Here is a 16,959-nt window from a genome sequence, read left to right on the forward strand (position 1 = left end):
GAAAAGCAGCTCTATGTTCAGAGGCATAGGGCCAACCTCTGTGCCTTACAGTGCAGTTGCTCTGTAGCAAAGGAGCTGCCAGTGCACCTGTGGAAATACTCAGCATGTACAGATTCCTTATCAAAGACTGGTTGGTTTCTTAGCCTCTGCCCTTCACATGCAGCACGATTCCCTGGATAATTATCTTAACTTTGAGTGTGTGGTTGATGATAACATTTATTTCAGGTCATTTCAAGTGATGCCCCTACATAAAATATCAGACTGATTTTTGCATATGATGACAAGTTCAGCCTCTCGTTTCTGAGTAAAGCCCTGCATATTCTATGCCAGTCATTCCTTCTTCCACCTCTATTTTAGTTCTTCAGAAACAAAAACACACGAAACATAGGAAAAAAAAACAACCTGGGTGTCAACAATTAAAATGTTTACACAGAAATTCTAGATACTTTTTAGTATTTGACAGCAGCTACAGAATTCTGGTTTTATTCCCAGATAATTAAACAGGAAGAAGGGCTGAGGGCATCAGATACAAGAGTATCTTAAGCGAGGAACTCAGCCAGCACATGTTGCAGAGCTACACTTGCAAGACAGGCTTCAATTACACATTCTGGCGAAGTACTCCACAAGTTCAGCATTTTAAGGCTGTTCACGAGTTTCTAATAGCCTCTGTCAATTCACATTAAATGTGCTCAAACACTCAGATGCCATAAGCAAAACGAAGCGGATCATAAATCTGAAGGTCTTCTGAATTGGTGAGGCTATGTCAAGCTTCTGCTTTATATTTACATTGCCTTGGATGTGTAAATTAAAATCCAGGCAGCAAAACTTACTTTTAATTGGTGTGGGTGGTAGATGAGCTCTCTCCTTTTCAGTCTGCCTTCTGGTTTTAATTGGGTGGAAAACTATTGTAAATATTTTCTTCTTTCACACTGCTCCTTCCCAAGCTTTTCTGTAAACAAGTGAGGTATTGTTTAGCTGCTATACGCTACATCCCACACACCCCAAACCAAAACAGAGAAAAAGTACACATTCAAATTGCTACAGATCACTTGGGATTCTAAGGGTTTCTTTAAATCACACAGCAGAGCGACTCGCATACCTCCACATCAATTGGTTAGCACCGGATATAATATCTTTTTACCTTTGCTTTTCATTATCAGCTTAAGAGAAAAGCAGACTTGGAAACTTCAGCAAATGAACCTAGGGAGGTTTGCTCAGCAGCCTCTAAGTCTCTGGTCAACAACTCTGTGCTGTTCAAGGCACAAGTACAAGTGCATCACTGTTCTCTCATCTAAATGTAGAATAATTCTAGGATTCATGGCAATGCCAGCTTAAACTTAGCTCTAAAGAAACCCTTTGTTTTCAAATAAATCAGTGCCTCGTTTTTGATAATTCTATAAAGAATCCTATTCATCCACCACGTAACATATTAGTTAACATGAAAAGAGCACCAAAAACGCAGTCAACCTGCAAAAAATTCCAAAGAAAAGTGAAGTTAAACCAATTTACCACATGCCTTTGGAGTTAGATATATGTGTACACGTGCACAAGATAGAAAACACCATCAGAAACAGCACCATTTGTTCTTAATACAAACACTTTATAGTAAGGGGCTTGACAATTTATGAGCACATCAGGCACGCTCTCCTGACAGAGCCATGTAATTGCTCATTTTCTCTGTCACTGATCCAAGTATCACATGATTTTTCAAGGGATGCCACTAAGGGCCAGCTTTGTGGTCTCCTTGTACAGAAACCCCATATGTTTCCAATAAGGGCTCTGAGCACAGAAGGATAGAAAAGAGTTGTTAGACCCAGCAATTCCAAGGCAAACAGAAAACATTTAAAATATAATCACAACTACTACTTTGAGGCAAAGAAGCACAGGTCACTGCTGTGCTCGTCTTCAGGCACTTGACAGCCTGGGTGTTTTTGCCAGGTAGCTTTTATTTCTGAACTACTCTCAAATGTCTCCATTTAGGAGCTTTCGGTTCCTTTCCAAACATGTAGACTTAATGGATCTTCCTTTTGCAAGGTATAGTTAACCCTATCCAAAAGCCATTCTTTTTAATCACCTCCTGTCCCTAGTCCACATTCCTTCAAATTTTAAAGCAAAGCACATAAGCTGGAAATTCCAGAACACTTAAGTCAATATTCATTTTCTGAATGCTCAATCCTTTATTTACTGAATTTAGTACGGAACATATTTAAGGGTGTGATAATGATCCCCATTCTTAAATACCTAACACTAAGGTGCCTCTAAAAAAGTCTCAACTATGACTATCATGGTCTAAGTACACAGTTGCTCTCACACTTCTGCAGACTCTGTACATCAGCATTTAAACACATATGTTCAACATTCCTGCACTTAAGCAGAAGCTACACAGGGAATGGGAGATCAAGGCCCTTGATCTTGCCCTAGGGGGTTTACCCTCAGACTTCATGGGGACCCAAGAGCAGCCTCTGATGGAGAACGTTACCAAGAAGTCAGGCTCTTTGCTGAGGAGTCTGTTTCTGGAGGCTTTCAAAATCCAGCCAGAGAGCCCTAAGTAAGTTTGCATGAACTCACTGCTGACTGTTTTCAGTAGGTAGTTGCACTTGACACGTCCCGGGGTTCCTTCTGACCCAAGTAACTGCATGATCTAACACGTGTAGCCCTAAGCAGCGCTTCTCCTTCGGCACATCTTTCTGTTGGAACTCAGAAATGTCACTCTAATGCAACAGCATCACAGGACAACAAAGCTCACAAGTCCCCCAAACACAGCTCCTCATTAAAGTCATAATTTCAGCAAATGTTAACAAGGCCAAGCTGTGAAAGGTAGCTTCTTGAAAACAAGAACCGTGCCCAACTGGTGCCATGTTTTAGCAGCAATCGGGAAAGGTACAGTACCTAAAAAGCTGGCACACAGTTTGCTTATATTTAGATAACAGATTTTGCATCCTACATGATTTAGATAAATACCTGAAAGAGACTTCAATTCTACAGGAGTTCAGTGATGAGATAAGAGGTGTAACAGTCATATATACATATTTGCAAGGATACTAGGAATCCATTCTGATGTACCTACAATGTTACCAACACTGAATCCGGAATCAAAGGCAAAGTATTCCTTTGTCTGAAGCCTGTTCCAAGTTATTTTGCATGTAAAAAAACACAGGGAAGCAGTTATGCATCCTTGGTTTTTCACTACAATAAACAAGAGAAGGAGAAGTACCACTGAAAGAGAAATGATCCTGAGAACCAGAAGATCAGGCAGCAGTAAAGCAGCTGGCAATGCGTCACCTTGTTTCTCAGCTGAGACCTCCCTCCTTTTAAGCAGCACATCATGGAGTGTCAGAAGCCCATATCCCTCTGATTTACTTTTCTCCAAGAGAAATATAACGGTCTATAAGGTTACACAACTCTTACAGAGACAGTGTTTTGCTATAGGATCTGGCAAGGCAGTTAGCACTAGCAGGTTGCCAGTCATCCTCACAGTTTCAAATGAGACTGCCAACAATAAGACATGGAGTTTCTTTGAATAAAGGAGCTCTGAAATGAATGCACACAGCAATCTTTCTCATCCACACCTCCCCCAACAGCCAGGTGCTCTCCTTCTCTAAAGCAAAGAAATACAGTGCTAGCAAAACAAAGCAACTCAAGTATCACAGAATGAGGAATTTACCCCTGCTTGTCAGATGACAAGAAGGATCTGGGAGTGCTTGTTGCCAGCCAGCAGAACATGAGCCAGCAGTGTGCCAAGGTGGCCAAGGAGCCCAACAGCATCCTGGCTTGTACAAGAAACAGTGCAGCCTGCAGGAGGAAGGAAGTGATCATCCTTCTGTACTCAACATTGGTGAGGTAGCACTTCGAGTACTGCGTTCAGTTGTGAGTCCCTCGCTGCAAGAAAGACACTGAGGCTCTGGAGTGTGCTCAGAAAAGGACAGTGAGGCTGTGGGGGGTCTGGAGCTCAAGTCTGAGGTTGTGGCAAGGTGGGGGTCACCTGCTGGTTCTCCCCACTTCAGGCTGTGGCAACTTGTAGCACCTTCCATGCATCAGTCCAGGCTAACGAATGCAGCAGCAATTTGCCTCCCACTCAGCTCCAAGTAGCAGCTGTGGAGGTGGGGGAGATGTGGGTTTGAACCTCTTGGGCACAGGGAGCAGGATCCCAGGTTCCGACTAGCAGAACTACCAGCCCTCCAGCCACCACCAGCTACCTACATAAAGGCCGTGTTTTAAAAAACCACATAAAACAACACCTAAACAACTGATCCTATCAGTGATCAGTGTGAGCATTTTACAGCACGCTTCCTAGGTGTCCCAGTTCCTTCTCTCCTCGGAGCTTTGACGCACAACCACAGCAGCTCCAGATAAAGCGCTTAACTTCCTGCTCAAGAATGGAGATGCGCTACATCTCAGACACTTTCGGAGCTGGGCAGATACTGTGTTATGCAGCATGGAAGACTTGGGGGGACTGTGTTTGAGAAACAGGAGTGCAAGGGCAAACTCAGTGAAGACATTTTAAAGCATGCTTGCAGTATTCTCAAGTCCTTCGGTTCTACTTCGGAAAGCGTGTTTGCTTTGCAGGTTATGTTAGCAGATGGATACTGCTTAAGCTAGAACAAAACGAAACTTCAATATAAACATGTGAAGTGCTATCTTCAAATAAAAACAACATATTGCTTTACTACAGCTCAGTCTACAGAAGCACGTAGATCACTCATGCTGTTATCTAGTTCTTTGCTCTATAGAAAAAAAAATCCTAGCAGTTTAAGTCTTTAATGGCTCAGGAGTGTCCAAAAACAAAGTCACAAAGCCAGGCAACAGTAATTTTGCGTTTGGGAAATGCCCTCTGCTTAAAAACAAATATTCGTTCACAGCTACAAATATGTGTAATCTGATCTTGATTTACATGCAGAAATGCTGGGCATCTCTCTATGAAATGACATGAATGCCCTACTGCTTGCATGCAAGTTCTGAAACTGAAACCTTGTGGAAAATGATCTGGGATACAGGCAGGGCCACCTGGGGAAGCGCTGCCATATGGATGTGGCTGGAGGATTAGAGCTTATTAGAATCTTAACCTCTGTAGATGGGATGAAAAATCAGATTTGACATGCACTCTTCTACAGTGATGATTAACCCGAACCTGCAATTAGCATGCATGAAATTATGAAATGACAAGATTATTTCCATCAAGAATCCCAGATCCCAAAAGAGCTGCTACACATCTATTTTTATTTGCCAATACCTGTGACATTCTATTTAATATACTTTATTTTTAGAATTCAGTATATTCTATGGAAACTTCTTGTTGCTGGGTCAAGTCAGCTTTGGAGGCTGGCAGCCAATCCAGCTGCTTAGATTGAAAGAATTCTGAATATTAAAAACCAGCAATCACTATTTTAAACACACACCATTACAGCAGAATTATCCACCTACTCGTGGACTGACTTGAAACAACTCCAAAAATGAACAGACAAGTACTTTTACTGGGAATTTTAAAGTAAAGCTTTAACTACTAGCTGCCTGCAGTGTGTTATTTCATAAGCAGATCACAGCAAAACGGGCCAGAAACCACCCAGCTCGTGTCTCTTGTGGCTCCTCTGCTCCATGAGATGTGAGCATCCAGCCTGAAAGGCTTCTCAGAAAGCTGTCCATCCACATCCAAACACAGGTGGGCAATAACAAAAAGCAGCAATTCCTATCTGCCACTGATCACTGAAGTAAAGATCCCCTTAAAACAAATCCAGCACTTCACAAGCCCTGCACTAATCTGGGAATGCTGTATGTACCAGTCCTGACAGTTCTCATTCTCTTCAGTCACAGAATGGTTTGGGTTGGAAGGGACCTCAAAGCCTACCCAATTCCAGCCCCCGTGCCACGATCAGGGCTGCCACTCATCAGCTCAGTGCCCAGGGCCCCATCCAACCTGGCCCTGAGCGCCTCTAGGGATGGGGCACCACAGCTTCTCTGGGCAGCTGTGCCAGGGCCTCACTCCTCAAGGAATGTTTAATCCTCTTTTAAGGTAGCAGTACTGATTTTAACAGATTAATATGAAAGCCACTTAAACAGAAGGGCTGTCAGCACCTACTCTGAGTGCCCAATCCACATTTAAACAGTTTCGGCACTCAGAGCACACACTGAAGAGGCTGCAGCGCTCAGCATAGCAGAACACGTAGCGAGGTAACTGGGCTTGGACACCTACAAGCGCGTATCTACGCCGTCTGCCCCCTCCCCAAACCCCCTCTCACCTCCATCCTGGAATCACTCCGATGAGGTTAAACAGTGGAGCTGCAGGCCGCGGTGTCAGCCATGGCTGCAATCAGGAGACACGGGGCTCCCTCCCGAGCCCGGCCAATGCAGGAGGGCACCACACGGAGCACCGCGCAGAACGGGAAGCAATACTGCCTGCTGTGGAGGGGGGAAAGGGAGAAAAAAGAATGTGAAATACGGAATGACTTCACAACTTATTTTTAAGATACATCCGTATGCTCCAACTGGGAAAATAAATAAATAAATAAATAATTGAGAAAGAAAAGAAGGAAAGAAAGCAAAAGGAAAGCAGGAGTTTCCCCGTCGCTGCCCGCAGAGCGCTGCCTCCCGCCCGCCAGGACCAGCTCCGCGCTTCGGGGCTCGGTTCTCTTTCTCCCCGCTGACCTCGCAAGCGCCGCGCAGGCAGAAGCGCAGATCTCAGCCCTCTCGTCCCCCCGTGCCGCACCGAACGCCCGCTCCGAAATGAGGACGAGCTCTCCCCGCGCAGCCCGCCGTGCCCCGTTCCGGCCCGCACCCACCTCCGCCCGCTCGGCTCGCTCCTTCCCGCCTCGACGCGCCGCCGGCGGAGCGGTCCCACGGCCACGCGCGTCCGCCCCCGTTCGGGGCGGGAGGCGCAGCTGCCTCCCCGCCACGCCGCGGGGTCAGGCCGGGACGCGCGGCCCAGCGGCCCCTGGCGGTCGCGGCCTGAGGGAGCGGCGAAGCGGCCCTCCCCGCAGGGGCCGCCTGGAAGCGCCGAGGCCTTCGGAGGCGTCGGCAGGTGGACGGTGCCCTTCGGTGGTCTGTGAGAGCCCTGCCAACGCTAACCGTTCTGCGGGTCTGTTACGCCGGGCCTGAAGGAGCCGGCCTGCCTCTCTCAGCAGGAAGCGTTTTAAGCAACACCCTCCACACCCTCCTGGCAACGTTTTGCTTTTTCATTTCCTTTGGTAGTCGCTCTCTGCGCTCATTTCTCATGGCAGGTTGTGGTAAGCTTAGGGCTACCTGTCTGTCTGAAGCGACGGCGGTTGCTTCTACTCAGCGTGCTGTTCCTGTGCTGCCTGCCACGCTTTCCTCCCTGCAGATTTCCACAGGGTGCCCCTCCATAACGTCCTGCCCTGCCTGGGCAGCTGCAGGTAGCTGTGCCAAGCTGTGGCACTGGGCTCCAGGCATTTGCTGCCAGGGGGCAGGAAGAAAACAGGCTGTAGTTTGTGAATGCTGGGCAGAGAGCTGTCTGTTGTCCTGCCGTGGTTAATCTGATGTTATAGCTACACCGGTCACTCCAAAAGTAACGCCTTCTATTTATTTCCATTGAAATGACAATAGGTACAGAGTCACAGAGCCACAGAATCACAGGGGTTGGAAGGGACATTGGGAGATCATTGAATCCAACCCTACTGCTAAAGCAGGTACCCTACAATGGGGTGTACAGGTAGGCATCCAGAGGAGATACAAATAGCGCTATTTTAATGCTATTTCGTAGAGCAAATTCTCAGCTACAATGAAGGAGGGACTGCATGTCATGCTCACAAAAATCTGCACCATGGAGGTGACCCACTGTCACTGTCACCACTGCTGAAACACACCACCCACTGCCCCACTGTGCTCACATCCACTCCCTGGTCTCCATCAATGTTCAGCAAGCATATCAATGGGCGCCATTTTTTTCTGCATAGAAGAATTCAGTCTGAACCCTTTGCTTCATACATACCTCCGTGTCAGATATCGTTTTGTCACACTGTCCCTCTGCTGCCATCTGTCATGTAGCAACAACATGGAATGGAGCATCTATGGGAAAGTTCAACCCCTACTGCCATACCACCAACATCCGCCTCTGATGCTGTTCGTCAGGATCATAAAATAGCACACACTGCTTTTGGAGCAGCCCTCTTAACTTACAATAACCATCAACACCTTATTAATTTTGGAAAGGATCTTCTTTCTCCTCTACCAGGTGAGCAAAGGAATAAGGCAAAAATGTGCAGCCAAACGACACACAGAAACAGCAGAACCAAGGTGCCGAGGTAGTATGAGTTCATGCAAGCTTCCTTTTGCTCTCTTAGTTTACGGATTTTGCTGACATGTTTTTAGGAATGCAGCTTTAGCCCGTCACCCTGCCTAGTCCTGTGATGCAGCTGTAATTCACTTTTGATCTTTGCCTGTTCTTAGCCTACCACCACTCGCTGGAATCATAACCTCGAGCTGTTTCAATAGTTCCTGTTGAGCTGAACATTTCTCCTTCTCACAGAATCACAGAATGACCCGGGTTGGACGGGACCTCAAGGATCATGAAGCTCCAGCCCCCCTGCCTGGCAGGGCCACCAAACTTCCACATTTACTAGATCAGGTTGTCCAGGGCCCCATCCAACCTGGCCTTGAACACCTCCAGGGATGGGGCATCCACAGCCTCTCCTAGTAAAGAACTTCCCTCTAACATCCAGCCTAAATCTTCCCTCTTTCAACTTAAAACCATTTCCCCTTGTCCTGCTACTATCAGCCCTTTCAGAGAGTTTACTCCCCTCCTGACTATAGGTTCCCTTCAGGTATTGAAAGGCTGCAATGAGGTCACCCCGCAGCCTTCTCTTCTCCAGGCTGAACAAGCCCAGCTCCCTCAGCCTGTCCTCACAGGGGAGGTGCTCCAGTCCCCTGATCATCTTCGTGGCCCTCCTCTGGACCCTTTCCAACAGCTCTCTGTCTTTCTTGTACTGAGGGCTCCACACCTGGACACAGTGATATCTTCTTTAAAACTGTGTGATGTTCCAAAATACCACAAACGAGAAAGGCTGCCAGATTATTTGGATCCTTTCTCATAGAAAGCCAAAGTACATCTAATCTTGGTTGTAAACTTCTGCTTCTGGTAAGTCCTGAGTACATGCATCAGCACTTCCACGTGGGTGTCCTTCATCCATCTTCCATGTGTAATTGCTTATAACGCAGCTGTACACAAAACGTTTTTTCAGGACTGCTTCAAAGAGGCAGATCCTTGGGCAGCCTAGGAAGAAGTTCCCAGCACAGACCACAGCCCTGAAGCTGTGGCCTTGCCCATGCTGTGACCCTGCTGTGTGGAGCCCCTGGACATGTATGAATTCACTCTCATTTCTGAGCTGCGGTTCTCTGCACTGCTCCCCTGCACAGCCCCAGCACAAGGCCCAGCTGTCAATGAGAACCTTAGCTGGTTCCCCTCACTATAAGCAACTTTCATGTAAGGTTAAATCCTCTCAAAAATAAAAGAACAAAGACAAGAATTACTTGCCAGTAGAGCCAGTGTTCTCCACCTCGTAACTGAGCTATGAGAACAGCATGTTTTCCTTTTGCTCTGTTATTCCCCTGTGAGAACATAAGTAAACACTCAAGGTTCCTAATTCCGCTCCATCTGTAATAGGAACCACTGAGACTCAAAAACCTTTAAAGGGTGAGGCTCAGTCCTTGCTGCTGCCACGGCTGTTCTGCCCTCTGTTTGCTCTGTCATTTGTTTTCTTGCACAAATCCTTGCAGACGGGTTGATTTGTTTAACTACACACAGGTCAATGTCTGAACAGCTCACCTAGGAGCACCAGCCAGGCTGAAAGAGAAAATGAGGAGAAGTCAGGTGACAATGATGTGCTGCTTTAATGCAGAACAGCATCAGCAGTCTGTGTACCAGATGATGCTGTCAACCAGCAGGATGGGGAAAATATCCCTTGTGAGATCACCATTGCTTCTGTCTGCTCGCTATCCCTGCTTTCATTCTTTTTCACCTCACCTATTTGCATGCCACCACCTTTCTTCCCGCTGCTCCTCTTTCCCCATAGCAACTCTGCCTCCATACATCCTACTTCGCCTCCCACACCAAGAAGCCGTGCAGTAGTGCAGGCTGAACTGCAGAAGAAAGCAAAGACAAAGGAGTTGTTAGACTGTGGAGACTTGCAGTGAACTTTCTAGCAAAAGCTGGGAGAAAAACAGACGGAAGCCAAGGACAAATGGAATAAAAGAAAATAAGGTTTTACAATAAGGAGCAGAAAGCAAGTTACGAGAGGTGAGCTTCCACCAAGGCCTGTCTGTTCAGCAGACCAAACGATACACACTGGGGCTGGTTTGATTCCCCTCAACCACACACAAGCAAGATTATGATGAATACATCAAGGAATGAAAGCAGCAATTACATGTCATAAGGAAAACCCACTGTGATGTGGCACTTGCTTGCACTAAATCTATGTTCATAATGAGGTTCCTCTCTTCATGCACGCAGATTCCTATTTTGTTTTCAGAGCTGCACACCTGAAGGAATGGTGAAATTTGTCTTCAGGGAGCCAGTTCATTATTAGTATTTCTGATAAGCTTGGCATTTTACAAGGTAAAGGTAATGAATTTCCTTAGGAAAAGTAAACACGGGCATTTTAATGTGCATGTTGCATTAAAGGGAGTGTTTAGATGCTTTACTGAGCTCCCAGAACCTCGTTGACAGATCTCACCCGGGGATCCTTGTCTAACTCCACTGTGTTTCCAAGGGAAAATCCTCCCCTCCAAAGCACTGCTATCAGACTTTCATGCCAACGCCCAAAGCAGCACACAAAGAAAGGAGCAAATGTTGCCCTTTTCATAGGCACTGCTCTAAGCTGGTTCCACTTGGTTGTACTTCCTATCTCACCAGATGCTTTCACTTTCAGTCTTGCCAGTGTTACGAGCAAATCTAGATCAAATTTTGCAGAATTTGAATCTCGCTTGATACTGAGTGGGGCTGCTCAGTCTCCCAAGTGTAGAAAGAGACATGTTTCCAAGTCTTGGTTGTTGTTCAACAGTGCTCATCAGCAGCCTAGCCCTGAGACAAGGCAAATACCAAGGATGAAGGTACTGCCAGACTTAAGGGTGGTACTTCAGGCTGTGCAAGCACTTGGTTTAGTACCTAGCCAGAAGCAGCTCTCAGTGCAGTAGGTACAGTTCTTTTCCTGAAATGGCAACTTGTAAGCCATCAAGCACAAGATCTACAGCCTAGACAGTAGTCATTTTCTCTTCCTCCTTCCAAAAAGTCGGAGGCAAATTTGTTATTCTTCTACCATATTCCCCTATGCAGCTGCTGAGGCATATTGTGCTGCTGTTAGACATCGGAGTGTGTTCTGTTAGAGAGATCAGTTAGTTAGATCAGAGTTTCCACTGCTCTGCAGTTTTTATTACTGGACAAACTGTAAAGTTCACCCGTTCACACCACAAGCCTGTGTAGTTTTTGCATACGAAGTAGAACCCTTTGTTTGCATTCAGAATTCCCTGTGCTTTGAGCTATTTGGCACATGAAACACATGTCAGCCTCCACAAGCAGAATTAACTACAGTAATGGAAGACTTTATATTCTTTAAATTTGTAGTAAAAAAGACTTTAAAATAAAATGCTCTGTATTTTTTTTCCTATTCCATTAAGATTTAAACTCCATTCACATTTCTAGAAGTATCTTAAGAAGCAAAAATAGACTTAAGACTTTACTTAGGGCGTCTAACTTATCACCTCCTTAATTATTTTGTGTTGTAGCGATTAAGATGAAAATACCTAAGAAGTTAAAATCGAGTTAATTTACCAGAGTTTCAGCTCAAGAAATCATCTCACTTAGAAAACAAATTTATTTAACAAAGTGGAGCTTTTGCTGTTCTTCTCTCTGTTCATTTTCTGTGGTTGCCATTTTGGGGAACAAGAAAGTCCCTGTGTCAGATGTTTCCCATGGCTTACCAGGAAGTACCAAGGATGAGGCAATGGTCTTCCCAGAAATGCATCTCAAAACACACCACAGGTTATTGGAGGTGACGTTCTTTTCTTAAGATTGGAATTAGTGTATAAAAGTCTTTAAAAGTAGGGAATAAAAGTTTTGAGCTGGAAGTGTCCAAGACTGCAAGGAATCAAAGTAGAGGAATTAATAGAGTTTATGTGCACACTTACATGTCCTCTTTTTGCTTCTCCATCCTACCTGGACAGCTGCAGTAAAAATGCCTGCAAAAAGGAGAGGGGGTGGCAGGGGCTCACAAGAAGCTGCTTTGTCCATGTTCCCATACCAGAGTGCTCACGTGCATCTCTTTCATCTGCTCCTACCTCATCGCTTCTCTGTGTGTGAAACTGGGACTTGACGCTTCCCATCATGGTTTTTCTTCATGGATATTAACGCATCAGAGAGCCAGGGAAGAGCTTAAAGGACTGAACGGGGAATAGCGCTCTCGGGATGGGTAGCTGGCTTCAATCCACATATTCTTTGATCTGCAAGTTGTTACAAAACCAGCTGAAACTCTCAGCTCTGCTGACCCACATACAAGAAGATAAGCTCTCAGCCTCTTTTTCTCAAATTCTCATTTATTTTCCCCAAGCAGGTCCTGCAAGCTCCTTGAAATGAGGCACCGACACACACTGCTCTTGCTGCAAGTGCCTCTGCGTTATGCTATCTCACCTGCAACACTTAATTCTTTAAAAGACTTTGCTTTTCTGTAACGATATGACACGACTGACTCATGATCAGTGCATGATTCACTGCATACCCCGATTCTTTCTGAAATATGGTTCTGATAAGTGTATTCTCTTATCTTGCGATTGTAGGGCTGAAGCATTGTATCTGATGATTGCTGGACTTGTTTATTTCATAGCTTGTCAAGTTCATTATGAACTATAAATTTCTCCCTCAGAATGCTTGCAACTTTTTCCAGCTTAGTGTGTCCCCAAGTTTAATAAATGTAATCTTGCACGTAGCTGATGAGCAGACTGAGGACAGCTGCCTGCATAACCTCATTTTATAGGCTTTTGCAGTTTGGTGCTGACCAGCTGCTCTGTGTGGTTACATAAGTGTGCTATAACCCCAGCTTTTTGAGCTAGGGCAGCCGTATCCGATCTGTGTGTTGTTGGCTGTCTTGATTATAAAGTGTCATGTGAGAGGATATTGGAACTCATGAATGTCCAGATAAAATAGCTCTCCCTTCTCATGTATGTGGATTTGCTCAGAGCCAAATTCAGACAGTTTTCCTTATAGGATGCCTTACTTCTGTATCAACAGCATATCTCCCAAACTTTCTACTTTTTAGTAAGCTTTCTCCCACTGTATTCATTTACCAGCAGGTATCTTTTAATGTGTGAAATGAATTTGGTGGCAACTAAGGACATTAGTATGATTTTATTTGAAATCCTTGCCTTAAAATGACAGCCACCGAATCTTCCTTACGCAGCTGTCTATGGCAGTCAGATCACAGCGAGATCTTTGCTTTGCTTTCTCTTCACTCCTGCTTTGTTGCTGCTGTTTGAGCAGATTTCCTGCTGCGTTCTGGACCTCAGAGCAGCCGCTCGTGTTCTCAGTGCGCAACATTCTCCAACAAGTAACAATATCAATGTGTGCCTTGCACATGACCCTACCCCATCTGCTGTGTGAATAAACCCAAGTGTGAAACTAAAGCCTCATTGGCAGTGTGTCTTGCCCATCGGCTCAGTTGTCTGCAATCATCTGGGGTGCTCAGCACTCATACTCTGTTTTTCTTTATTGGAGTAGTCTGGTAAAAGGCAACACAGTGAGACTGCAGTGGTACCCTACAGCCTAATGCATCATCCGCTCAGCGGCACTTCTGGCACCAGAGGGCTCCTTGGTGAGCTGCTGCTGACACCTACTGCCAGAACCGAGCCCAGCAAAGCAATGCACGAGAGAGTTTCAGCCCGGTCCCACAAGGCTAGCGGCGTTTGGTTTTGGCTTCAGGCTGTCAGCGTTGTGCTTAAGGGCATAAATACCACCCGTAATTGTATGGAAATAATAATAATACAGATTAGAAACTGAAAAATCTCTGAGACCAATTTGTATTTTGTTGCTGTGTTTCTGGTAAAATTGGAGAAGGAAAATAATTAATTGAAAATCACTGCACATCTGTTTTTCCATGATGCAAGCAAACGATTTTGTGGCCTGGAGTAAATCAGTTCTCCGGCCTGATGGCTGCTGATGGGGTCCACCTAGGTCATAGGAGGAAAAGAACTGTAGCCCAGGAGTTGCCTGGGCTCACTGATAGGGCTTTAAGCTAGGTTTCAAGTGGGAAGTGAGTGATGGTGAGCCTGCTCATGACAAGGTGTGCGATAACACAGCTGAGCTGGAGAAACTAGGCACTAGCCAGCTTCCAGCTCTTCATGGAGTTAGTCAACAAAACCCCCAGGGAATCTGTCTGCAAGGACAAGGGAGTGGAGCAGAGCTGGCAGATCTTTCCTTAGTGCACAAGAAATCTCCATCCTCTGGTATAGGAAGTCAGGAAAGGAAAGCAAGAGATTGTCATGGCTAGACAAGGCCTGCTGGGCAAACTGGAGAGCAAGAAGAAAATGCACAGGCAATGGAAACAGGGACAGGTGACATAGGAGGAGTACAGGAATGCTGCTGAGCTGTGTAGGGATGGAGTCAGAAAGGCCAAGGCTCAACTGGAACTGGACATGGCAAGGGATGCAAAGAAGGCTTCTACATGTACATCAATCGGAACAGTAAAGTCTGGAAGGGTACATCCCTCCTAGTGAGCAATACAGACAGGCTGGTGACAATGGACATCCGTAAGTCTATGGGTCCTGATGAGATGCATCCCAGAGTCCTGAAACAATTGGCTGACACAGTAACCAAGCTGCCCTCAGTGATATTTGAGAAGTCACGGTGGTCAGGCGAGGTTCCTGTTGACTGGAAAGAAGGCAATGTAGCACCCATGAACCTCCTGAAGTTCAATAAATCCAAGTGCAAGGAACTGCACCTGCGTTGTGGTAACTCACACAATCAGTACGAGTTAGGGGATATAAGGATAGAGCATAGTCCTGCTGAATAGGGCTTGGGGGTACTGATGGGTGGCAAGCTGGACATGAGCTAACCATGTGCCTCCACAGCCCAGAAAACCCACTATGTACTGGGCTGCATCCACAGAAATGTGGCCAGCAGATTGAGGAAGGTAATTCTGCCCCTCTGCTCTGCACTGGTGAGGCCTCCCGTGGAGAACTGCATCCAGATGTGGAGTCTGCAGTACAGGAGAGATATGGACCTGTTGGAGCACATGCAGAGGAGCATCACAAAAATGATCCAAGGGATGGAACACCTCCCCTGTGTGGACAGGCTGAGAGAGCTGGGGCTGTTCAGCCTGCAGAAGAGAAGGCTCTGAAGATCTGATAGCAACCTTTCAGTATTTAGAGGGCGCTATAAGAAGGAAGGAGACAGAATCTTTAGCAGGGTCTGTGGTGACGGGACAAAGGGGATGGGTTTAAACAAAACAAACAAACAAAAAGGAGTTTAGACTGTATATAAAGAAAATGTTTTTTATAATGAGGGTGGTGAGGCATTGAAACTGGTTGCCCAGAGAGCATCACAGAATCGTAAAATGGCTTGGGTTAAAAGGGACCCAAGGATCATCAAGTTCCAAGCTTCTGCCACAGAAGAGCCACCAACCTCCAGGTCTGGCATAAGATCAAGTCACGCAGGGCCCCATCCAACCTGGTCTTGAACACCTCCAGGGATGGAGCACCCACAGCATCTCTGGGCACACTGTTCCATCACCTCAACACTCTCTGTGTAAAGAACTTCCCCAACGTCCAAAGGTGGTGGCTGCCCTGTCCTTGGAGACATTCAGGGTCAGGCTGGGTGGGGCTCTGAACAACCAGAAGCAGCTGTAGGTGTCCCTGTTTATTGCAGGGGACTTGGACTAGGTGGCCTTTGAAAATCCCTTCTAACTCAAAAGATTCTGTGATTCTATGAATACAACCCGAAGGCCAAAGGGCTGTTATTTTTTAATAAGCAATATATCTTTGTTTTTGTGGGTGGCCTAACATCAGATTCAAGCAAAATTTCTTCTCAAAGCAATTTCTACCCAGTAGAAAGGTTATATTTCTTTGTTTTAGCAGATCTCTTCTTTAAAGAACTTTAGGCAAAGTAAAATGGACTAAGTATCTTTTTAGATGCCAATTTCTATCTATCTATCATAACACCTTTTATTGCCAGCTATTACTGCTAGTGGTTAGCGTGTCTGTGCCCATGAGTTGCTAAAGGTAAGTGCAATAAACCAGTCCAAAGGGTACCTCTAGTTTCTATTTCAGCTGTAATAACACATAGGTTAAAAGCCTCAGGAGAAATCTGGAGAGAGAGTGGTTTTGATTCTATGTTTCCACCCAGCTCATCACCTCCCATCATAGAATCATAGAATTACCCAGGTTGGAAAAGACCTTGAGGATCATCAAGTCCAACCGCAGCCTAACCAGTACCCTAACTCTAAAAACCCTCCGCTAAATCATATCCCTGAGTACCACATCCAAACGGCTCTTAAACACACCCAGGGATGGCGATTCAACCACCTCCCTGGGGAGCCTATTCCAGTACCTAACCACCCTTTCTGTAAAGAAGTGTTTCCTAAAGTACTGTAAAGAAGTTTTCCATTCTATGCTTGAATATGAGTCTTCAAATCTGAAAAATACCAGCTTTCTGCCTCTCAAATGCTTCAAAATTGAAGCACAATCACAAGTCAGCATCAGTGCCCTGTGTGCTCTGTAAGAAGCATTCCTTGTTTGTGCCGTTCTTTTACATCCTTGGCTTGGGAATTCATCTGTACTGGATATGGCTGTTGGTTTGTCTCTTCTAAACTGAGCGTTTGCAGAGAATTTCACTTAGGAGCAGACATGTGATCGGGACACACAGAGACTGAAGTAAACCTTTAACCGCTGCTGAGATCAGTGACTGTGCATGCTCTGTGAACATATAGATCAATACGGCAGTCAGTGTGTTAGTTGCTCAGCCTATTTTAT

The 16,959-nt window shown here is 45.7% G+C and overlaps 1 protein-coding gene across 3 annotated transcripts in view; it reads right to left on the reverse strand.

Annotated features, from left to right (window-relative positions):
- The window catches only part of SGK3 (serum/glucocorticoid regulated kinase family member 3), a 53,472-nt gene extending 46,585 nt beyond the window's left edge, over positions 1-6,887 (reverse strand). The window contains exons 1-3 of one of the 3 annotated variants that reach the window (XM_072329427.1): positions 6,774-6,887; positions 6,234-6,393; positions 831-949 (exon numbers count right to left, since the gene is read on the reverse strand). The gene's annotated coding sequence lies outside the window, so the exon portion shown is untranslated. Of the gene's footprint in view, positions 1-830; positions 950-6,233; positions 6,394-6,639 lie in introns of all 3 variants that reach the window. The other 2 variants (XM_072329426.1, XM_072329429.1) reach the window with 2 other exon arrangements.
- Between the last annotated feature and the right edge of the window lie 10,072 nt (positions 6,888-16,959).

Source organism: Excalfactoria chinensis, chromosome 2 (assembly GCF_039878825.1).
Source record: "Excalfactoria chinensis isolate bCotChi1 chromosome 2, bCotChi1.hap2, whole genome shotgun sequence".
NCBI classification, from domain to species: domain Eukaryota; kingdom Metazoa; phylum Chordata; class Aves; order Galliformes; family Phasianidae; genus Excalfactoria; species Excalfactoria chinensis.